Raw genomic sequence first — 26,605 nt, 5'->3', positions numbered from 1 at the left:
AATTATGTAAAAGTTAAAAATATTCATACATATACAATGTTTTTTTTATTTTTTTATATAAAACTTTTTATACATTACTAATATAGTTTTGGATTTTCTTTATTAATATATTCTAGTTAATTTTAAACCATTAAAAAGCATCAGGATAACGAACAAATGTTTTATTAACTGTTTAAATATTTGAGTTTTTATCCCCACCTTGTTTTATCATCGTTATTACTAAGCTAGAAACTGAGGTATAAAATCTATTCATTTTAATGCAACGCGAGCTATTCCCAAAAACTCTGACATAATGTTTCCATAAAACATAAAAACAGGGCAGGTACTATCTTTATGCGGCATACGAACTATTTGAAAGGGGAAAGAGTTTCTTTTATCAAATATTTTATAAACAAAAATCTCATCCTCAATTTTTATATCTAAATCCAGAAATGTAGCTTGTTTTCCTCTGTGTTCTCAATTCAATTCTAACTCCTTTGGATACATAAGATGTTTATTTTTTTTCAAATTCATCATTATCGTTTATACATATATACGTGTGTGTGTGTTATTTGTTTGTTAACTTAGTCTTAACCACTCTCTCAAACACCCTATGTGCTGATAAAGAGATTATATATAAATAAACTTGATAGTGTCTCTGTAACACAAATCTATGTTGTTATTGTTTGAAATTGTTGGAACATATGTAAATGATCTTGCATTTATTCTAAATTTACCCTTGTCTGTTCGCCCATCCGCACTTGTTTCAGTAACTACGCCTTGGATTTTTTTTTTGAAATTTTGCACAAACATTAAACATGATATGAGTAAAGTAACACAACAGATTTTCCGGGAAAACTCCGGTTGCCACCCTAGGGTGCCTTTGGGATTAAAATGGCTAAAATTGACACTTTTGTGCTTATTAAAAAAAAAATTGATGCTTTGGATTTTTAGAAAACTTTCTGAAAAGTTTTAACAAACTGATTTCTATATAATTTTTTTTTTTGTCTATACTTTGCGATAACTCTTGGGTGTGCCCCAGGTGCTCTTTTAGGGCTAATAAAAACACTCCATTTTTTGAACTATTTTACCATATTTGTCCAAAATTTTTTGTGTATATCTATTTAGCTGTTTTGCATGGTGATGAACTCAGATTTACATATGTTAAGGCTTAAAAACTGTACCGTTTGTTCATTTTCAGAATTTGACGTCCCCTGGGGACTTTTGGGACTAAATGGAGGAGGGATGCTGAACTTAGTCATTTTTTAATGCCTCGTTCATTGTGCACTCATGGGGGACCATGCATGCTTCACTTGATATATATATATATATATATATATATATATATATATATATATATATATATATATATATATATATATATATATGTGTGTGTGTGTGTGTTTATGTGTACTAGCAGAAGTACCCGTCGTTGACTGTGTTGATGTTTCCTTACAAGGAGAAAATGTTATATATACAGTGATGATCATATTTATTGGTACGGTAAAATAAAAGTTAAATTTTGTCTAATAAATTCTAAAAAAGGGATTAAATTAAAGAAAATAACAAAGTATATTATGTATTTTTAACTGGCCTTTCCGATGCAGCAATCGGATTTTAGAAAAAATAAATAACAAAGGAACAACAAACATAATTGCAAAAAATCCTTGTTCAAAATTATTGGCACGATTTATTTAATAATCAATTGTATAGCCTTTGGCCTTGATTACCTTCCTCAGTCGCTTTTCATAGTTTACAACTAAGTTGTTGCACTCTTCAGTAGTAATTTTAGCCCGCTCTTCCTGACAATAATCCTCCAATTGAATAAGATTCTTAGGCTTCCTTTGCATTACCCTCAATTTTAATGTTCTCCATAAATTTTCAATTGGATTAAGGTCTGGGCTTTGTGATGGCCACTCCAAAACATTAATATGATTGTCCTCAAGCCATTTCTTAGTCAGTTTAGCTGAATGCTTTGGGTCATTATCTTGCATGAACCACCAACGACGACCAAGTGAGAGCTCTTTAGCAGAGTCTTTCAGGTTTTCATCCAATATTTTAACATAATCTTCCTTTTTTATGCTACCTGTGACCTTAACAAGTCGCCCTGGTCCAGAGGCAGCAAAGGATCCCCAAAACATCAAACTGCCTCCACCGTGCTTCACTGTGGGTATGGTGTTCTTAGGCAGGAAAGCTTCGCCAGATTTTCTGTAAATATAAGACACTTTATTATGGCCAAATAACTCTATTTTCGTTTCGTCAGTCCATAGAACACGTTTCCAGAATGCAACATCTTTATCAATATGACGTTTTGCAAAGGCTAGCCTTGCTTTCAGGTGCATAGGCTTCAATAAGGGAGTCTTTCTCGGACGACATGCTTTTAAACCAGCTCTCTTCAAAACTCTACCAACTGTATGTCGAGATACATTCACTCCAGAGGTGCTCTGTTCATCAACAATCTCCCCAACAGAGATCCTTGGGTTTTGTTTTACTTGTCGAACAATTTTCCGTTCATCTCTTGGGGAAAGAATCCTTTTTCTCCCTCTACCCTCTAAACTCATAACGTGGCCTTGCGATTTGAACTTGTTTATTATGGCTCTAACAGTGGATTTGGGAAGGTTTAGCTTCTTTGAAATCTTATCATAGCCCTCCCCATTGGTATGGCATGCTACAACAAGCTTCCTGACGTCTTCGCTGTGTTCCTTAGTTTTAACCATGGCGATTGAAAATTATAATTTAGTCACTTATAATAGTTTAAATAAATCGCTATCTAAAAATTATCTGAAAAAAATTATTCACTGAATTAGCGTTAAACAAGCATAATATGGCTATAAAAAAGTTCAGAAAGCACGTAAACCGGAAATTGGTTGATATTATACTGATACTAAAAAAAAAACAAAGCCGTGCCAATAATTTTGAACAAGGGTTTTTTGCAATTATGTTTGTTGTTCCTTTGTTATTTATTTTTTCTAAAATCCGATTGCTGCATCGGAAAGGCCAGTTAAAAATACATAATATACTTTGTTATTTTCTTTAATTTAATCCCTTTTTTAGAATTTATTAGACAAAATTTAACTTTTATTTTACCGTGCCAATAAATATGATCATCACTGTATAATATAAATATACAAAAAATGAATGTTACCACAGTCAATAAAAGTTACTTTTATGGTAGAAAAGTTCATTGGTTTGTATTTTTAAGTAGTTTGTAAAATTTTTTTTTTTGTTTTTAATTCACGAACCGGTTTAAAAAAAAAATCAAAATGGTAGCGACTTTGAAATGGAGAGACCCGTTTTCAATTTGAAGGAGGGGCACCTGAGCATTCTGTGTTAACAATTTAAGAGAGTTATGGCATGTGTAGTTTATATAAAAATTCATTCAAGTAGTTATCGCCTCAAATTTTGTTTTAATTTCGGGTCGCTGAAATTATTTCAAGTAAAGAGCATTAAAAACTATTTCACCCCCCCCCAAAAAAAAAACGACATGAACTGAACTTTTATTAACTATGGTAACATTTATTTCTTGTATATTTATTTTTTCGGGTAGTCGTTTGTTGGCTTTTCTGCTAAACACTCTTACTAAATAATATCGACGAAATATTGAAAAACAAAGAAACAAAAACAGTTTTGAAAAATAATGAAGCTTTACTTACTTTAGTAAAATAATCGGAAACAGCAAAATGGGATATTAAAAACGTAAACACGTAATTACCTTAGTTTTCTTAAAGCAAAGAATCGATATAAATATGAATAAGAAGAAAATGGCGCCCTTTTCAAGGAGAACAGCTTCGTTTCAGTTTTACAGTATTGAACAGTGTAATATTGTGCCGTCAGATTCAGGGTTGTACTATTGTAATGTAAAGAACACGCAGAAAGGGTTGTAATCAACTGAATTCCTTCTAGTACACTGACAAAAAAGCTTAAACAGATATATAAATAAAAATAAAAAGGTTATGTAAATGTTTTTAAAAAGACACGTAATCACGTGAGCAGGATTTTTTCCTTCTTTTGACACGATAACAAGTAACGTTCTTATTTTTTATTATTTACCTATTTATCTATTTTCGAAAGAGTGCCACGTGCAAGTGGAGAAAGAAAAAAAACAGAGTTATGCAAAATTTGTGTCAAGTATTGTCTAAAGTTCCGACTTTTTTTTTTTGGCTTTAACGTGAATTTATGAGGTGAATTTATTCAACACAATATGATTCAACTAAAAAATAAATAAATAAAAGCTAACGTGAATTAAGATTAAAGTTAAGGTGTTATTGTGGACCCTCACCTCTTTTAAAAAAAAACCTTGTTAAACTTTGTGACATATTTACATTCTATGGAGGTCCGACGCGAACGAACACCCCATAATGTTATTATACCATATTTCTTCAAACTGAAACATAATTATCAAAGTAGACTTACGCAAATAGATATGAAAAGTCTTTGTTAAAGTTTGTGCCATATTTCCATGGAGTACAGGCGCGAACACAGACCCCACAATTTTATTATACCATCCCTATTTAAGTTGAAACATACTTATCAAAGTATTCTTATGTACATCTATATCAAAAACCTTTCTAAACGTTTTTTTTTTTTTTCATTTTTTATTTCCATACTTTGGGGTCCATGCGCGAACGCAGACCCCACAATTTTTATGAACCACCGTTCTGCCAGATCAAACATACCCATTCCTGATCCTCGATACATCTTCTATCATTATATGTAATCAATTTTTTTTAAATAGTCAACCATATAGGAGCCTATTGGTGACCACACACACACACACACACACACACACACACACACACACACACACACACACACACACACACACACACACACACACACACGTTCAGCTTTATATTATAAAATAATTATATATATATATAAATTTATTTCACTTCTGCCATTTTTTATATAATCGTTCAAAGCTCTGTTCAAGTCGAGCACTATCAGAAAAATATGAAAAGTTTTTAATTTAGCAATTGTGCAAGTTCTTCCTCTACGTAGATTGAACACTTTCTGGCACTATGTTAGTAAATAAAATATATTTCGCTTGCATTTAAAATACGTTATGTCAGAACAGTTATGAATGTTGAACCGGAATTATTCAAATACCCTGTTCAAATCATTCGACCAGCAGTAAAAATATATGAGCCACACTGGTGATTGTTAGCAAACAAAAAACAAACATAATTGTGTGTATGTATATATATATATATATATATATATATATATATATATATATATATATAAAATATTGATATGAAAATTTATTCAAGTTTTCCAAAAAACCTTATAAACCTATAAGGAAGGTATAAAAATTTTTAATTATTCGACAAGGAGTACAAATAAAACAAGAAAACCCTTATTCCATGGAGTTTCGAACAGAGCAATTCTTCTCATCAGAGGGAAGAGTTTTGCAGAATATACAATAAGTTTTGCACCACAGGAAACAAATAATAAAAGGTCATTTAACAGTTTGGAGGGGATTGAAAAAGCAAGAAATGGAAAAAAGGGCGAAAAAGGATATGATAAAAATCCAATGGGAAAGGTGGTAAAATCCAGAACAGAAAAAATCCGAAATGGTAATGCATGGGAAAACATAAATATAAATGCGCATGGTAAAATGGAGCTTCAAGAAAAATCATCAGGTTGTGGAGGAGTGAAAATATGCAACGTTTTCTTTTTAAAATAACAGATCAAAGAAAAAGAGGGTGTTAAAATGAAGATACCAAATGAAATCAGGAAAAAGAACATAAGAATGTGTGCGTGTGAGGACAACTCTCAACTTTTATAATCAACGGATTTTTGATTTACAGACTTGACAAGCTGGCCTAATGGTTTTTTTGTTTACATAGGAGTCACCACTTATCAAGGCCCGGAGGACACTTGAGGGAAAGGGTTATTGAGTATACAGTAGTCAATGGAAAATGCTGTAGTAATCGTTATTAGTGGAAATTTTGTAAATTGGATTACTTAAGGGGATGGCTCATCAAGAAATTGTTTACATTGGACTTGAAGACAACCAAATTGTAGTCAGCTGGAAAGCAGACAAACGGAACAGAGTTCCACAGGTGTGCAGTTCTAAGAAAGAAGCTTTGTTCATGTAACCTAGGTTTAGGTTTAGACACAAATAAAGAGTGGGGGAAATTATTGATAGTGGTTTCAGCTAAACGAGTGTTTTTCATGAAAGCTTGGCAAGAGGAAACCATAGATTGGAGCTCAGACGAGCACTTGTCATGAAAATAACGATAAAGCAGAAACAGACTTGCAGCATCACTTCTGTAGGAGAGAGGTTGCAGGGAAGAGAAAAGGGTATCCCCCGCTAAGCTTCAAAGTTTATTTTGAACTCTGTCAAGGCAGGATAAGATCTTTCTAGCAGCTCCTGCCCAAATGTGGCAACAGTATTCCAGCTTGGATGTTCCTGGCTCTTATATAGGTAGAGAATTGCATCAGCAGTGAGATATCTACTGGAGTGGTAGAAGGATCCCACTATTTTTTTAGCGACCTTGGAAATGGATTTAATGTACGTATTCCATTTCAGATTAAGAGTAAAGGTGAAGCCAAGAAGCTTGTCAAAGCATCGAGCCTCCCCAAGAGGAGAGCCATTCATTTCAATTGATGCCAGATGAGGATCAGAGTGTTGATGATGTAAAGACAGAAGCTTGGTTTTAGATGCATTAAAAGTAACCAGCCACCTCTTTCCCCATTGCACCACATGCTTAAGATCAGAGGAGAGAGAATCAGCGAGAACTTGGTCGTTTACAGCCTTTGATGTGTTGCCATAGATGGTAATGTCATCAGCATAAATGTCTACAAATGATCTTAGGATGTGATTTGGGAGGTCATTGATGTAAATCAGGAAGAGAGTTGGGCCCAGGATGGACTCCTGAGGGACTCCAGCATTAATACTGTGAGCTTCTGATTTTTGCCCATCAACTACTACTCTTATGAACCTATCAGAGAGAAATGATTTAATAATTGAGAAGACATTTTTAGCTATATCGTAGCTCGAGCTCTAGAGTGGATGAAATGCAGAATATTCAGTGTAGCTTAATCGCTATATATATTTTATAACTATATATATATATATATATATTGGCAGCAAGTCGTTATCGAAGCAAGTCTTGCTAAAATATGACAGAGTTTTATGTTTTCTTCATTTTTCTGTTGATTTTCTCGATCTGCCGAACATTTCTCATATATATATATATATATATATATATATATATATATATATATATATATATATATTTCTCGTATGTTATAGTTTCCTTCTTGGCAATAGGGTACGATTATGAATATCTCCAGTATCAAATAATCCTTATACACTGTGAAATTTACTTTATGTATAAAAATAAAAGAGGAGATATATAACTTATGAAATATTTATCATTAATATGTATGTGATATAAATATTAAAAAGAAAGAATAAGATAAAGAAATTAAAAATAATGGAAGTTTGCTGTTATTTCAGATCATTTGAAATTATATTAGCAAGTTTTAGTCTCCCCTCCATCAAGGCCAGAGGTTTTGGGGGAATATCTATATATATATATATATGTATATATGTATGGATATATATATTAGTGGCCTGGCAAGGCCAGAGGGGAGACAACCAACCAAAAAAAAAAAAAAAAAGTAAAACTCATCCCAAAGTAGCCAAACTAAAACTGGCTTGCCAAGACCCTGTATACAAATGTAGACAAATTTGAGTGTATTTTATTGGTTTGAAAATATAGTTTTTTTTACCAATTCTCATAAAATTTTAACCATAGAATAGTATCATAATCTTAACAAAGCCTGCAAATTTTCATGTAGGTGTGTCTCATAGAACCAAAGATGTGAGCATTTCAATATTCAATTTAGCTACCAGTGTAGATATATCCATCCAGCAAGTGACTAACAGTTAAATGGATCGGAGCATGGACCATTTACTAGACAGTCGAATTTCAATCCCAACTCAAGTTTAGCAACACTGAAGGGCTGTGATACAGTGAAACAGTCGGATGATTATATATGCATTAGTATATTATTATTATGCATTAACTTAGTACAAAAGTTTTTGTTGATTTAAAATTTCATCTCGCAAATGAAAAACTGTGTTTTTAAAAATCTTTATTCATAACAACCTTTGCTCCCTATAACTTGATTCCATTTATCAACGAGCTCATAAATGGTTGACTTATGAAATTTTTATACTATTAATAAAATTCTAAATGTTTATTTATTTATTCATGTGTGTGTGTATATATGCCAATAAAACTTTCGAACGGATGCACCAAATTGAAAAATTCTTTTTCCCCTGAAAGGTGTAAGTCCCTAGATTGTCCTTATCTATATATGGTTCGTAACGAACAACATCGAGTCACACAAAAAGCCTGAAATAAGGGTTTTTGGGCCGTTTCGTTCATTGTCGAAAAAATTGCCTACACATGTCAAAGGAATTTAGCACTGTCTGTATACAGTCGCAGTAACATCTTTCGGCATACGGACAGGACTTGTGATGCAATGGATAACGCGTCTGACTACGGATCAGAAGATTCCAGGTTCGAATCCTGGCAAGTTCGTAATAATTTTAACCATCATTTTATCCAACGTTTACTCATTATCCTTACCCTTAGGGTATTTTTGTTTTGTCAGTGATTTTGTTTTGTGCATTAAGGAATTTCCCATACTCTGAGTTCACAGGGTAAACGTTGATGGTAAGACGATGTTGAGTGTACTTGATGTTGAGTGTACTTGATGTTGAGTGTACTCGATTTTGTGTTTGACTCATGCTCAATTTCCTCTTGTGATGTTAACCAAAGGCCATGATCAGTCAATTTGCATTTCTTTTTTTACTTATACAAGACATTCCTGATTTAAACTTTGGACAAGTCAGAAATATATGGTTGGATTGCAGAAAGTGTTGTAAATTTCATGAACGATATCATGGATAGTATTTTGGGGGCCACTCTTAACATTTATTGCATGGATTTTATAACAATTCATTGAAACTAGACAATTCTCTGATTATTGGTGATTTAAAAAAGATAGACATATTGGAATGTCATGTTATGGATCAGAAAGGGAGTGATCTGTTACTGACAGGAAGGATCCTATAAACGTTGCAATTTGTTTAATGTGAGTCTATTTGCCGTTTGATTATTTTTTTGGTGTTTTTTCTTTTGTTTTATTAAATGCAACCTATTTTTTTTTTTAAATTCAATATTGCATCAAAGCGTCAGGACTTATAATTTGAAATAGACTAAACTCTATGACTGTGTTTGAATCACAAAAGAAAATCTCATCAGTTGTCCAATGAGATACATAAAGGTGTAACTAGGCTTTTATCATCGTAGAATCTTTGAGGTTAACTTAGAATCCACTTGACCTTGGAAATGTTAACTGACTAATGTTGTATACATTTTTATTAAATTAACAATACAGGGTGGAACGATAAATTTGTCGCTCTAAAGAAAAGAACACTACAGGTTTATTTTAAAACTTTTATTGGAATAATCAATCGAGGTAACTTGATTATGTAGTAGAGCTGACATCTATTCACCGTAGTTGCCTTCAGCTTTAATCACCACCTCTATGTGGTTCCGGACCTGGGAGCATGCCTTTTCCACAAGTGCCAGTTGAAGCTTGACGAATACTCAGCGGAGGGTGACGATCAAGCTGGCTTTAGTGTTGTGGGAGGTTATGTTGATGATGTTCTTGACATATGACCAAACGAAGTATAGGTCGTAGAAGGAGAGGAGGGCCAGTGAAACGAAAACTTGAATCACAGATTAATTTTCTCATTCATCAAAAAGAAAACATGAGGCAGTCTTTACAAGAAGTGAAGAATGGAAAGTTGGAAGAATTCAATGTAATTGAATCAAAACTAAAGGAAGAACGAGATGAAGAAGAAGTTGCATTGGTATGCTTATAATCAGCAGCTGCTTGACCAAGACATTGCTGTTTTCAAGCAGAAAGACAAGGAGATAGAAAGACTCAATAAGAAAATTGAACAACTTCAATCAGAGGTAGAATAAATAGAAAAACTAAAACGTGAGCATTCATATTAGTAAAGTAAGATTTGGGGATATCTTTGATATTTATCAAAATAGAAAATGTTAATGAAATAGTTTCCTAATCGATTCTTTCTAAAAACTTAAAATATATTAAAAACAAAAATTAATAAGCTCGAACTAGATGCCTACTAAAAACAAAAAAAAAATTTACTCTCTCTCCCTCTCTCTCTTTCTTTCTTGAGGCTTGTATTCCTAACATTTCTAACTAATTCTTAACACGCCCCCCCACTCCTTCAGCGTCAAATTTACCAAGCGTAATGATATTGTCCTTTTAACCAATGTACACTTTTTAACACTTATCCTCGAGTGGCCTCTGGTCCTTGATAAGTGGTGATTTCTTTGTAAAAAAAAAAAAAAAGAGGCAAGGGTACAAAGTCGTAGCACTCTTTCTGAAGCCAAACCTAGGTCACTTTGGACTTGTGTGGGCCGGTGCCAACTCCTGCTACCATACTCAGGGTCTGCTACCAGCCACTTGATTGTACATCCAGGTACACATCTAGATACACTTTGGTGTTGATTTTCAAGCTGACTTCGAAGATGTGAGGTGGCATGATGTAGCCTTCACTTGAAACCACACCAAAGACCATAACCATGGCCGGAAACTTTGTTTTCATCACTCTGGGCACATCCCCGTTATTCGTGGCATTCCAGCGATGCATTTTGGGAGTGTTGACAATAGTCCTGTTGTCATAACTTGGATTGGTAGAGAGGATAAGGTGTACAGTGGCACATCTCCAATCTTGCTTGTTGAATATTGTGTTACTTTTAGACATGATAGAGGGTTCTTATCGCTCTTGGTATTTGTACACAACTAGTATATGGTCTACAACAAAAAAAGAAAACCGGTTTTCATCAAATGGAAATGGAATCATGTCGTCTTTTCTATGCATGGTCCGATACACGTGGGTGTTGAAAACGGTGATTGCTATGAAAATGTTCCTGCCGTGGATTTGTTCCAACCGTATGTACACATTTAATTATTAATCTTTTTTATTGGGAAGATATATGATATATAACTACAGGTGTAAAGAGTTTCAGGATGCTTCACGAAAATATAATTAACAAAAAAAGCAACAATTTTTGATTAATCAAAAACAAAAAATGGTTGTAAACATTATCATTATTTAGTGTTAAAATTTGAAATCGTTGTTTTTCATATTTATTTTAGAAATTATCTTGTTAGTGTTCCCTGAAAAACCTTTGCCCTGCTCAGGGGCTCAATGGTATCCTGAAGTTTGGGAAACTCTGACCTAAACTACTTTGTTCCTTTCATTTCAAGAACAAACTAATTCTTATTATTAGGGCTATAGTAGCAGCACATTCTTTTCATTGTTTTGACTCTCGAGTATATATCCGACACAGTTAATTAACCGAGAACCACGTCACTCTATATAAAAGCATATAAGATATCAATGGATACACACCCAAGAGTCAAAACAATGAAAAGAATATGCTGTTGTCCTAGCCCTACTTATTAAACAAAGAAACCGAACAATTGTTTATATATATATATATATATATATATATATATATATATATACTTGTTTATTGTTATATAAACATGCTCACATCCCGCTGCTACAAATAGCCACTTGTTTCAATCAAACAACAGATATCATCAGGCAGCGACTTGACTATTCAAAAGTTCAATGAATAATGGATTTTTATTTTAGGTAGGAACTCTTTAGAAGTTGGAGTTAAAAAACTTAAAACACAGGACTTTAATTAAATAAAAAAAGTAAAAAGGGAGAGGCAATTTAAATAAAGTTAAAAAATTACAATGGGGAGAGAGTGATTGAGAAGAGGAAAAAGGAATAGAGACAGAAATAGAGAAAGAAAATATAGAGAAAACAAAATAGAGAGAAAAAGAAGAGAGAATATATATATATATATATACATATATATATATATATATATATATATATACATATACATATATATATATGATATGGAGAAGAAAAGAAAAAAGAAATAAATGGTTATAATAAAGAGAATAAAAACTAGAAGGAAAAGGAAAGAATAATGAGATCTAGTTAAATAGGGAAAGAGAGAAAGTAAGAATTTGACAGTATATAGAAAAAGAAAAAGAAAAAGAAAAAACCTGCGTGTCAACCAATTTATGAACGATTATACAATTCAGTAATGAAACATATTATTACAAATACAAACAGAAGATACAATCCAAGCGTCAGAAATGAACGTGTCAAAAAAGGCAGTGAATGTATTCGGCTAGCATATTTATCCTCTTACATACGTCCACGAGTAAAATCAACGCAATTCAAACATACGTCTACCATTAATTAGGCCCTTTATGCTAAATGATATAAGTTTAAAGTTTTCGCGTTTTTATTAGATAAATATATGAATAAAAGAATAAAATAATGATAAAACAATATTAAAATTATAATTAATAACAATAAACATAATAGTGATAATAATAATAATAATAATAATAATAATAATAATAATAACAACAATAATAATAATAATAATAATAATAATAATAATAAAAACAGAATAAAATTAATATTTATTATCTTTTTAATATAACATATTTAGCCATAAGAGGGGATTAAATAAATTAAATAGGTCCAATAATTATAAATAAAAAACTACTAATATTTATGTATATAAAAAAAGAATACAATACAAATATATATATATATACACACACACACATATATATACCCAAATATACACACACATACACACACATATATATATATACATATATATATATATACATATACATGCACATAAGTCAAGGTGTAACTATACTATTAAGTTGGAAGTTTAAGCTATATAAGTATAGATATAAAGTCATATTAAATCACAAAATAATACATTCAATACCAGATTACTAATAACACAGATACAAGTACACTTACCTATAAATATATTCAGGCAAAAGAGGTAATTAAATCAACGAAATACTCAAAAATAGCGACGCACAGGTAGATAGTACCCAAATTAAAAATAAGATACATATGTATATACTCACAGAGAACCAACCGACATACTAATAAGCATATATATACATATATATATATACATACACATATACATACACATATATATATATATATATATATATATATATATATATATATATATATACATATACATACACACATATATATACATATATACATATATATATGTAATCTTATGTATACACATACATACAAAAAAATACACAAATATATGCACACAATCATATACTAATAAACAACAACGCACACACACATATATACACACACATAAATATGTATAATTTACATAAATTATATATATAGAAATACATAAGAATACAAATAATTTGGCAAGGGTACAGATAGATGCATACACACATAGAAACATACAAATGGATTGAATAAACATGGGAGGGTATACCAAATAATATAGAAATATATAGATCTAAGTACACAAGGTCATAAAATAAATACATAGACACATACATATACACATAGACACACAGGTATATAAGATAGGAGAAGTAAAGAATGAAATCAGGAGAGGAGAAAGTATATTAATAGAATATTAATAAATTATAGAAATCAGTGACAATTTTTAATTTATTTAAATTTTATATCTAAACTAAATTACTTAAAAGATGGGTTTTATAATGTTTGCAATGAATTGAATTTTCGTGCTTCTTATTTAATAATTTATCTCTTTCTCTAAAAGTAAGTATAAATAATTTCTCATAAAGACATAGGTAGCAAGGCGAGTTTAAAGATGAACAGGTTTTCGCTTTCTTTAAAATTTTCCAATTTACTATTGGGGAGTAACCTTGCTCTACTAGTTCATTGTAATATTTAGACAAGGAAGTTCTATTTTTGTACTCATTATTTTCAAAAGAGCACTTGTGACCGGTAAATCTTTCTTTAAAATTGTTATTTGTCATTCCTATGTAATATTTTTTTTCATTCGGATTTTCCTTAGTAGAAATAGTTGCTTGGTACACTACAGAAGTAATTTGACAATTTCCTTTAAGAGGGCATTTTGATTTAATTCTACAGTTACAACTTTCGGTAGCAATGGGTGTGCTATTTTTGTTTAATATTTTGTTATTATGTTTTTTAATTATTTTTTCAAGGTTTTCATTACAGCTATAACTAAGTTTTATTGTATTTTCATTGAAAATTTTATGTAATATATCATTAATAGGGAAGTGCTATCTGAAACAAGTGGCTATTTGTAACAGCGGGATGTGAGCATGTTTATATAACAATAAACAAGTATTATCAGCTCTTTTTATTGAGCACTATCTAACAACCTCGTTGAATTCATTAGTCCATTACTTTTGAATATAAAAAAAAAACCCCGCGTATATATATATATATATATATTAGTCCTCACGCGAAAGAGCAAGACACAAAATGTTTTAAATAATAATAATAATAATAATAATAATAATAATAATAATAATAATAGAATAACAATAACAAAGACTTTCGCTGGCAAGGACTACTATTGATCATAACCAGTTATACAGTCCTTTTGTAATTTTCATCTGTATTTTTCTCGTTATGTACTCAATATTTGTTAATGAAACCTATATGAAATATGTTCCTTATTAAATTGTAAAGATTTTCTATTCTGAAAGAAGTTTTAAAAAATTTAATCTAAAAAAGTTATTTTAAAGTTTTTGTTAAAAAAATTCAGATTTTCTCATTATTCAAACCTGCATTACAAAGAGGGAGTTGCAAAAATGAGTTGTGGTGTGAGGAGAAATACAAACTGAAACAGGGAAAAGTAAGGTATAAAAATGTAATTTAAATTGAATCCACAAATTACCTTGAATTTATTTTATGTAATGTATAATTATCTTTCATCTAGCAATTAATGATATAGATATAAAATTTTCAATGATTTTTTTTTAAAGTGCAACAGAATGTACATTACATAAAATAAATCCAAGGTAATTTTTTGATTCAATTTAAATTAAATTTTTATACCTTACTTTGTAAAATTTATCAAAGCGCACTTTGAAAATAAATAAATTTCAAATTGAATCTTGTACCTTTATTGTTAAAGCCTATAGTAAAAACTTTTGTTTAACAATTTTCATGCCCTGGATGAAATGCTTTTCTAACTTGTATATATATATGGTCAGTTTGCTTTAGTTTGTTTTGTAATCTTATTTGATCTTTTCTAACATATAAAATTATCTTGTCGGATTTAAAACTTTAATTTCACACATTGACTATTAAATTTAGCAGTTGTTGCATTTCTGGTCTCGTCTAGTACCTTACTCCAAGGAAAAGCACAATGGCAACCACTGCTTATGTTTCTCAATATGACACAATCACATTAACACACCGGTTCTTGTCAGATCACTGAAGTTAAGCAACGTTGAGCTTGGCCAGTACCAGATGGATGACCATGTGGGAAGGCGAGGCACTGTCTGTACCGTGAGATAAAACGCTAGGTTGAGAAACTGGCGCAGCCTATCCTTCTTTCAAGGGTAGATGGGCCTCTCTTAAGCTGTGCTGGGCAACCCATCTAGTGATGCCGTCACAATAAAAAAAAAAATACCCTTAATAGCCATTGTGAAGCATCAAGTATTCAGCTATGGACAAGATTTGAATTACACTACAAAAACATGTAGTGAGTTCAATCTCGGTTGCAGTCGCATATTACATTTTTTTTTTTGTACGTTACTCATAACGAATATTTTATTTATTTATGATAACTTGAAATGCTTATATGTTATATATTAAATATTTAATTATTTAACCCAAATTTTTTTTTATTGCATTTTCACTCCAAATAAGGCACATTGCCACTTTGATGTAGGAGGCTACTAAGTTGCAGGGATACTATGTAGGGAGTTGAGCAGCAAGATGTCTGTTCACACACCACTTGAATTTCTGCATGTCAGTACAGTTGGGGAAGCAGGAAACCGAAAGAGAATTCCAAAGTCTTGCAGTTCTGAGGAAGAACCTATTAAAGTAGAAGGCTTTCTTACATCTAGGGATCCCTACTGTGTAGGGATGGGACTTCGCTGCTTGTCGGGTTTGTTGGGAGTATTTTCGTCAAAGGGGGGTATAAGGACTTGTAGTTCGTCTAAGCATTGTAAAACAAGCAGAAGAATGCAACATTTCATCGATGGGACAGGGGCTGAAGCTTAGATGACAGTTCATGACCTATTAGGTTGGCGACTCTCTTTTGGACCCAGTCCAGGAATGAGAGGCTAGTAGCAGATGCACCAGCCCAAATGTGACAGCAGTCCTCCATACATGGACGAATGGTGGCTTTGTAGAAGTATAGGATACTTTCAGGCTTTCTATCACAGTAGAGAGAGCCCACCTTCTTTGCAGCAGCCTTGGCAATGATCTCGATGTATCTGTTCTCACTCATGTTTCCTGTGAACGTTAAGCCAAAGAGTTTGAACGGAGGACTTTCAGGTAAAGTATCTCTAGCCATAGCTATTGGTGGTTGGTAAGGTTTCATGTAATTATTAAAGGAAACGAGCTTTATCTTGGCAGCGTTGAACGTTACCAAACATTTTTGGCCCCATTCCACTACAGAGATCACAAATAAATAGATAAATGGAAATAAATTTATTTGCTTGTCTGAGTTATTTGTTTAGTAGCTAAAGCATATCATTCACTAACTACATCTATCCGACGTTGCTTGGGAGAGTTTTTCTTTTTCTTTTTCTTTCGCTTGTTTAATTATGCAGCTGTTTTTATTAATCTATTTATTTATTTATTTATTTATTTATTTTACCATATTACTATATTTTTTAAATAGAATTTAGAGAATTGAATTTAATTATTACGGTATCGTTTGATTGTAAAATTGAACCAAATTGTTTAAAACCTAATTTTTTTACTAAGGTAATCATGTTTTAATCTCTTAAAAAATATTGAATGTTAGAAAAGCTTACTCCATTGTAAAATAAAATAGTTAAGATTTCACATGTGTATGTTACAATTGTGTTGTGTGTTGTGTTATGTTTGCCTTAAATGTCGAAACGATGCCTGAAACCATTCCAGTCAAAGGAACCCCAACCTGAAGAAAATTTCAGCTAGAATATCACCAGAATGAAGACGTAATCCTGAGAGAGTGAAGGAGCCAGCCACACCCAACATCCTAGGGATGCTTTTACTCTTCGCCCTGACAAAAAGACGTCTAACCGACAGATTCTACTGACTGGCCATCGTGTCATAGTATGGTACCGTTTCCAGACGTGTCTCAGTCTAGTACTGTTTCCAGACATGTCTCAGTCTAGTACCGTTTCCAGACATGCCTCAGTCTGCTACCGTTTCCAGGACATTTACGTAACACGTGGATCGGTCACGCTATTGACCGACCTATAGTGTTACAAACCGATTAAAATATTGCAAGGAGGAAAGACTCGGATGTACTTATAATTGTTACATCACTCCCAGCAATAATTCTTAGTTGAGAAAAGATGAATATCTATTACATTTCAGTTTTTAAAAAGTTTTTCTTTATTCCTACTTATCTTTATTAAAAGTTAAAAGCATCAAAGTTTTCTTATCTTCATCTCAAACGAGATGAAAGGTGAGAATAAAAAGAAAAATTGGAGACAGCTCGTCTTCATTGTCCAACACTTCGTATATAGCACAAGTATTAAAGCTATATATGAAATTATTAAAAGAAGAGAATTTCTAACTCAACGGAAAACGGAACCCATACGATCTTACATCACGTTCTGAGGAAGAAAACAACCTAAGTATCCGATAGTGATATATTCATCTTTTTCTACGGAAATCCGATTTACATGGGATAAAAAAATGGAAAAATCCCAATTCTTCCGGAAATGTTTCTCCTAATATTAAAAAATATTAGGTTGTTGCATAAGTTCCGGCTGTTTTTTTTTTGTTTTTTTTTAAAGAAAATCAAAGAATTTAAACAGTAAATATAAGTTCCTGTGGGACCCAAGTTTTTGTGTGAACCCCATCGACTGAAGGTGGCGTGAAATTGTCGCAAAATCACTCTTCATCTTTTCACCCAATTCTCTACATGTCTGATGGCCATCTTCCTTCAAAAGAATCCTGAGTTGGTCTTCATCTATCTTGATTGGTCTTCCGGAACGAGGAACGCCATTGAGGTCAAAATTACTGTTTGAATCTGGTAAACCCATCTCGAACATTTCTCTCAGCGTTTTCTCTATATACGGCACAAATATCCTTGGTCATTTTACTCGCTTTTCAAGCTCGATTAAAGTCGAAAAGAAGGTGTCGATAATGTGATTTTTTATCTACTTGACAATCCATTTGACGGTTCTGAAAAACGAGAAAATATTACGAGCAAAAAACGATGATCGTTATCTTGTAGAACAGAATAGGTGCTTTCTAATGATATATAATAATTTGCCAAATATCAAAACATGTTTTAGAATAAAAATTTTTTTTGTGAAACGGCAGGAAAAAGCCATAAATAGACTGGTAAAGACAGTCGAGAGAGAGGTCGAAAGTTACGCAAGCCTCTCACTAAGAACTATGCTTCGACGATGATACTCGTTTATATAGCAACATACCAGATTTATTACTCGAACTAAAGCATGACCGCGCAGCTATTTCAAACGATATATATCCCTTTTCCAAAATTATATCAAGGTGGATCATACTAATAGAAAAATCTATTGCCATTGGCTAATGGGAATTAGGGGTCAGATTTATAAGGGGTCAGTGAGGAGTTGTGCAGTGAGATGTTTGTTCAAATTTAATGTTTAAACTTCTGGCTGTTGGTACCGCCACTCAGCAATTCAGAAGAGGATCATCTCTTTGTCAGATTATCTGCAGCCTGTTTGCAGCTCCTGATCCATTCAGTTTGAATTTCCTTCTTCACCATCATTTCCGTTAGTCTGGCCATGTCCACTCACTCACAAGATTTGATGACTTTAAAATCTCTACCAGAGACGAATTGTCTATTTTACAAAGAACTTCATGCAATCTAGATAGTCTGAATATCTCTTGAAATATGGCAGCTATCAATATATTAAGTGTAAGAGTTTCTGAGGCTAATGAACTTTTTGTTACACAATCAAGTTTTTTTTTTTTTTTGATGATCAGCATATTCTGTCCATCTTGCCACAAACAAGGATGATAAAACCATTCTGTGAAGATCCATTCTTCAAACAAGCGTAGGTGGCGTCTGAATAATGAATAATATTCAGATCTGAAGGTTCCACAAGTTGAGGAAAAGATATGGAACCTGCCCTTGATTTTAACTTTTTTTGTGACTTGTTTGTCTCAAAAAGTAACTTCACTTTTGGAGATATAGTTCTTGATGAGCCGTTCCCCTTAAGTAATCCAATTTACCAAATTTACACTTCTAACGATTATGACAAATGTCATAATCGTTAGAAGTGTAAATTTGGTAAATTGGATTACTTAAGGGGAACGGCTCATCAAGAACTATATCTCCAAAAGTGAATTTTTGAGATGAGGATTAGTTATTTGTATTACTCGTATTATTCATCCGACTACTGTTCTCATCTTCAGTGTGATTTTCACATTTCGGGCGATGTAAACTCTGACCTTCTTCAGGAGGACCCGTGGTGCAGTGGTTAGAGTACTGGGAAAAATCAATTATAAAAAGTGATATTCTCCTGAAGGTTGAAGGTTCAATCCTCAGTGTGGGCGACTAAAAAAAATACATTTGCGAATTACTTAGGACCTCTATCCAGTCATGGCTGACGGAACAAGAACATGCTATCTTCGTAAAGTAAATAAAGGGTTCCACTCGAAATTCCGTCCAAATTCCTGAGTTCGACAGAAACATTCCCGAGTTTGACAAGATACACCTGAAAAAGGTCGGCGGTTACATCAACCAAAACGTTGTGAAAATCAAACTCAAGATGAGAGCAATATTCCGATGAGTAATAATACATTCTAACGATTTCTATGATATTGTCCTTTTGACCAATGGACACTCTTTAACCCTTAATCTAGAGTAGCCTCTGGGCCTTGATAAGTGGTGATTTCTTTGTAAAAAAAAAATAAAAAGGTAAAAGCTAGTGAAACTGTTAAATTTCCTGTAACAATAGCAAATATAAAAGGTGCGAGAGGTTATGTCGAAGCAGACATCGTCAATTATGATTTACCCTTGTCTTTTTTTAATTACTGCTTATCAAGGCCTGGAGGCCACTCTAGGATAAGGATTAATGATTGTTAGGTAGATGGTAAAACAACACTGTGATGATCAGTAATCGTGGAACTTCAGTAGGGTTTAATTATATAAGAGGACGGCTCAACAAGAACTTACTTACATTAGACTTGAAAACGGCTATGTTATAGTAAGATGGGAAGCAGCCCCACGATATTGTGTTTTACAGACGGACAGTTCTAGGGAAAAGTCTCATCGAATTTTAATTTTGTTGTAGGCATAGATTCAGAGTGAGAGAATCGTTGACAGTTGTTGTAGCTAGACAAGTATTTGCTGTGAATGTTTTACAAGGGGGGGGGACTATAAATTGCTCAGTCGAACACACGTGCCATGAAAATAACACTAGAACTGAGATGTATTCACAACGTCTCTTCTGTGAAAAAAAAAGTCCTTACTCACTAAATTTTGAAGATGGGTTTTGGGCCCTGTCAAGGCAGGAAAGATTACTCTTAGCAGCTCCTTTCCAAATGTGGCAGCAGTACTCCATCTTAGGATGTACTTAGCTTTTGCATAGGTAGAGGATTGCGTCAGGAATGAGATACTTTCTGGAGCAGTAGAAGGATCCAACCATTTTTCCAGCAGGAATACTATACAGAAATCCAATCACAATTTCAGCCGGTTCATCCTTGGCTTAATTCTGGCAACCTATCACCTATTCTGGACCACCAAAACCTTATTTAAGGTAAAGTCCAGCTTGGTCCTAGAAGTGCACCCTTCCTACTCTTTTCCAAGTGGTAGTTAAGTTATTACTGATCGCCTAGTGTGCCCCTATCTGAGAACGCTCTTAGGTGTTTTCATACCTGAATTGGGGGAGGGAACTGGTTTTACCCGCACCCCTTGGCCTTGTGCCACACCTTGTTGCAGTGGAAGTATCAAGTAAATTCTGGCGAATAACAAGTTTAACCTTTTGCTTGTATCATAAAGTACTTTGCAACAGTGCCACCTATGGAGAGAAATCATCTCCTTAAAAGACCAAGAGAAGATAACTCCTATAGCATCAAAGAAACCCTGCTTTTACATACCTCCTGCAGAGGGCGCATCGCTGGCTTGTGCGCTTCTTCTTTTACATTAATCTAATTCAGTACTCGTCATCTGAAACGTAAACAAACTCAAACGATTTTACCGCCTGTTAATTGATGACTACTAAACAATAAAATCAATGAAAATAATTCATACTACTTGGACCCCATGGAAATTCCATGGTGCATTCTACATCAATCACGGTTAATAATGAGGCAGTTTTAACAATAACCAACGAATAACCCCCCCCAAAAAAAGATGTGGAAAAAAATAAATATACAACAAATAAATGTCACCAAAAGCAAGTTACTCTTCTACCTAACTGGATAAGTTGTTTTCGTTTTAACATATTTTAAAGTGTTTACTTACTTCTAAACAAAACTAATGTTATACCTGTTGAGTTAGAATTTAAAAAAAATGGCAGTCTCATAACAAACATGCTAACCTTTGATAATTACTCAAAAATCGAAAATTAAATAAAATATTGGTAGAAATATGTCTAATGAATGTCACCGATCATACGAAAATGTAATGTTCTACTTGTAGTTTGTTTAATTACAAGTCTCAATCAATTCGCAGTTTTAATATCTCATTGCAATTCAGCTTCCTATTCCAGTAGCTTCTTTTCCATGAACTGCAGATTTGTAGAACTCTCTTCCTGCTGACTGTTTTCTTTCTACCTATGGACTTTTTCAAGACTAAGGCCAATAGGCATCTCCTGTCTTTGTGATAATCATCTTTTGTTCTTGTTAGCTGCTTACATCAAGTGGCTTCGTGCCTTGTCTGGAGCGATTTTCATGAAGCAAAGCCTTCAACATTTGATGTAGAGAAATCAAACTTTTGGTAATTATCATACTTTAAAAGCTCTCCTGAGTCGACATTGTTAAATACCAGTGGCAAGTGAACTGTATGCACAGGTCAACTGGGGGGGGGGGGAGAAAAATTAAAACTGTAAGTTGAAATTTACAATCAAAATTTATTGTTCGACTGAATATACCAAAAAACAATTTACAAACCTTTTGCTTGTAACATAAAATACTTATTCCGCAGAGTTTCAAAGAATGCTATTCTCACTATTCATCTCATCAGAGGACAGAAACAAATCAGCAAATTATATTTGTAGCAATGCTAGTAAATATGATTTGCTGATTTCTTTCTGTCCTCTGATGAGAAGAATAGTAAGAATAGCATTCTTTGAAACTATGCGGAATAAGGACTTTGTAAATTGTTTTTTGGTATATTCAGTCAAACAATAAATTTTGGTTGTAAATTTTAACTTACAGTTTTAATTTTCTTTCTCATATAATAAGCCCTACTCTCAATTGCGTATTGAGCTTTTTTATTCGGTTGGGATTAAATTGTATATATATAAATACTAGTATTTATCTTGGATTAAAGTTTACCATTGCGTATATCAGATAAACACTACATTCTTTTGATTTCATTTATATATATATATATATATATATATATATATATATATATATATATATATATATATATATATATAGGCGAAAAGAAAGTCCGCACTTGTAATTTTTTGTTTAAACAAACTATACCTCATTTGATTCGCCTTTTATTCTTCTATAATTTTATATGTTCATATTTGACTTTTAACTGAAATATTCTAGTGTTCTTTTTGCCGGCACTATATATATATATATATATATATATATATATATATATATATATATAAGTTAATTTACCTTCGAGTTGACAAAGTTTCATTATACAAAACGAGGATAAAATGTAATAGAAGTCAGATGGGCAAGACAAAATAACATTGGAAATAGTCATCTACTAATTATCTCCCCTTCTTATCACGAGATCAGCATCCCATTTTTTTTATGTTAATCAGCGTTTGTTTATTCTTATTGATATCACTCTAATTGCCCTTCTAATTAATTCTGAAAAGATATTATGTGTCATATAGTGCGAGTGTTTGGATGGTGGTGGTCGTGTTGATGATGTTAATGGTAGTGAAGTTGTTGTTGTTGTTGTTGACGTTACTTGATTGGTTGTTGTTGCTGTTGTTGAATGTCATTTATTTTATCTGAATCAGATCAGCATTGTTATCATTCGTTCACAGGGTATCTTTCTCGTTAGAATTCTTCCAAGAAAGACATTGGATACTTACAGCGTGTACTTATAGGAGGGGGTCACGTGAAGCTTGCTAACGTCCCTAGGTGAAAGTGTTTCTGCTGAACGAATTGATTTGAAGTCAACACAGTTGTCAGTCTGTGTCGTTAACCACTTAGCCACCGTCACCTTCCTATTGCTGCTGTTGTGTTGCTAATGTCTTTGGTAGTTTTGTGAGATAGATAGATAGATAGATAGATAGATAGATAGATAGATAGAGAGAGAGATAGTTATTGGATCTTGTGGAGTTATATATTCTATGTACCTTTAAAACATATTTGATAATACAGGTCTATATAGAGATAATAAATTGGCTATATTAAGGGATTTCAATAAGGTCAAATGGGGAAAATTTTAAGAAAATTACGCATATGCAAATTTTAAATAATAGGCCTAAGAATAGACTATTAAATAGCATAAAAATAACGTACATTTTTAGATGTCACTTTCAACTTAAATAAAAAATACATGCTACCCATATCAAGGATAATGCTAGTCCAGTATACCTACTCAAAATACACTCACGCCCCAATCAGTCATAAAACATTCTTAGTTCTATCAAATGTGGACACGTTCGACGAAAACGTATTTAAAAATTCAAGTGATATTTACAACATAGCTTTAAAAATAGTGAGTACAATTATATCGAGATTAAATAAGAAACAAGACACCAAAAATTATAATAAAATAAAAGAAAGAGAAACATCAGTTGGTTTACACCACCTTATAATCAGATGCTAAAAATAAACATGCCGAGAAATTCCTCAATCTCATTGAAAAACACTTCTGTGTAACTAAATGCACACACATACACACATATGTATGCTGAACATTGAGACATTATATATTTGTCTTGTCTTTCTATTCTTTTTACTATTTCTTTTTTTATTTCTTCTTTATTTGCATCATTTATTTATTTACACACTTTTGCTTTCCATATCTTAAGCTGGAGCTACTGCTACTATTTTGCCAATCCCCTTCATATTTCTAGTTATATAAAAAGGTGTGTGTGTACATGGTCATATATTTCTATGTACAGGATTCACTCCTGAAATGATTAACAGATCATTATGAATTTTGAAACATAGCTGTTAGTCGTAAGGGTGTTACAAATGTGATCTATATTTAGTTAAATTTAGTTTTTTGCAAAATGTGTAAAAACGGTGTGCCTTTCATAAAAACTCGGATATCTCCGACCTGTATGACATTTTAAAAATATTAATTCCACAAATTTTAATGCCTTTCAAGTATTTTAAGGGGTTTTAGGGGCATAATATTGACACACGCTTCAATTAAAAAAAAATTCAAATATTTTAGATTTGTATCGAAGTTGATCAACAGTCTTTACACGTAAATTAAGCAAGACTCCTTGAAAGTCAATTTCTTAAGACTTCTTAAGCTTAAACCTTTAATTTTGGACATTTTTTTTATAATCAATAATATCATGCGATGTTTTTATTTTATTTTATAAAAATTGAATAAGGATTCTAGACATAAGATTTAGTATCATACCTTGATTTTAATCTTTTTGATTGTAATCTTTTCAAAGGAATATAAAAGTGGTGCAAAGCTGTTCTGTAAGTGTGGGGGGGGATCGGTTTTACCTATCCTAGGGCGGGTGTTCTTCTTGTTTAATATGACAATAGACACACACACACACACACACACACACACACACGGCTAAAGCCTATGTGGGCTGATATGATTATGTCTGGTTAGTCATAACAGGTACAATGTTCAGCAAAGAGATCGACTTCGTCATCTGGCAGCCATTGATTTCCGATTAGAATAAAACATGGATGCAGCAAATGAAAAGAAAGAATGGAGAATCAAATCAGATGGGAAAATTTGTGTGGGTTTCGGGATGTTTCTCTGCAAGACGAAACTGACATCAAAAGATAGAAACTCCGATGGGAGAATATTTAATCGTGGTTGGGCGTTTCTAGGTTTCTATCTGTAGTTTTTATCTGTGCGGACGTATACATGTACATTCCTCTAATCACATGTGTGGATGTATATATTTGCCTGTGTGTAATGTTATATATGACTAGAGGGCGACTCGACATTGCCCGGAGCTATATTAAAAAGAAAAAACAAAAAACAAAAAAAAAAAACTAAAAAGAAGATTGCGTTTCTTAAATTTTTTAGATGAGGATCGATTATTCATTTTATTTGAATTCTTTGGACTACCGTTCTCATCTTTAATTACTTAGAACTTCTACCCAGTCATGGCTGACGGGACGAGAGCATATCGCCTCCGTGGATTAAATAAAAGGGTTCTGTTCGAAATTCTGTGCAGATTCCTGAGTTTGACAGAAACATAATACACCTGAAGAAGGTCAGAGGTTGTATCGACCGGAATGTTGTGAAAAATAACACTCAAGATGAGAGCAGTAGTCTGAAAAATCCAAATAAAAGATGAATAGCGTATGTAACATATTTATATTAAATCTCTAGCTCTCTCACTCTCGCCGCCTCTCTTTCCCTTTTCCCAGTTTCCGCCCTTTTCCATAATCCTCTCTTGATCCTCCGCCCAACCTATTACTTTTTCTAGTTTTAATGTGCTGAAATAAATAATAGTGCAATTCATTTATATGAGCTACTACAGAAACTACTCAACTAAAATTAAGGAGACTTCCATAGCACTTGTAAATCCAAGCTTACCGTGTGTCTTTCCCTCCTCACCCCATTTGAAGAGAAATGATGTCATTTCCGGAAGATTTCGAGGAATGGCTCAGCAGTTTTTACTAATTACTAGATAGATACATTGTTTTCTTCGAAAATTGCTGCATAAATACATAAAAAATTGAGGAAAAAAACAAAAAAACAAGCTACCATCAAAAAATCTTACCCAGTTGATCTTCAAAGAATAACTAATTTTTTTTTAATTTTAGATGTGTATACATCTTACAACTGTCCTTTATATATTAGACTAGCCTGGGTGCCCGGCATTGCCCGGGTGTTTGGAAGTGTGTGTGGAGCAAAAAAAAAAAAAAAAGTGGTAATAGGCAGGCAGACTCAAACCCGTACCGCGAAGGAGGGAAAGAACGCGAAAAAACAAAAACAACAAAAAAAAGCGACGTCTTTACCGTTGCGTCCATCGCCAAACCAGAAGTGACAAGGGTTGAATTAAGGCTAGTCAATCGAAAAGAGAGGATGACTTTCGAAAATATCGGTGCAAAAAATTTTCTGCAGTACATATTAAAAATTAGTAACAAAATACAGTACAGTATACGATAGACATGTATATAATCAAATAA

At 32.8% G+C, this 26,605-nt stretch overlaps 1 protein-coding gene and 1 non-coding gene across 5 annotated transcripts in view; both read left to right on the top strand.

Annotated features, from left to right (window-relative positions):
• LOC145277907 (sialin-like) overlaps window positions 1–26,605 on the top strand; it is a 1,209,741-nt gene that overhangs the window by 318,108 nt on the left and 865,028 nt on the right. The window lies entirely within an intron of this gene.
• On the top strand, window positions 8,471–8,543 carry Trnar-acg (transfer RNA arginine (anticodon ACG)). Its single transcript has one exon. It is a non-coding gene; the product is annotated as a tRNA-Arg (tRNA).

This window comes from Euprymna scolopes, chromosome 6, assembly GCF_053919585.1.
Source record: "Euprymna scolopes isolate OS-2025 chromosome 6, ASM5391958v1, whole genome shotgun sequence".
Taxonomy (NCBI): domain Eukaryota; kingdom Metazoa; phylum Mollusca; class Cephalopoda; order Sepiida; family Sepiolidae; genus Euprymna; species Euprymna scolopes.
This window is presented reverse-complemented; position numbering and strand designations above follow the sequence as displayed.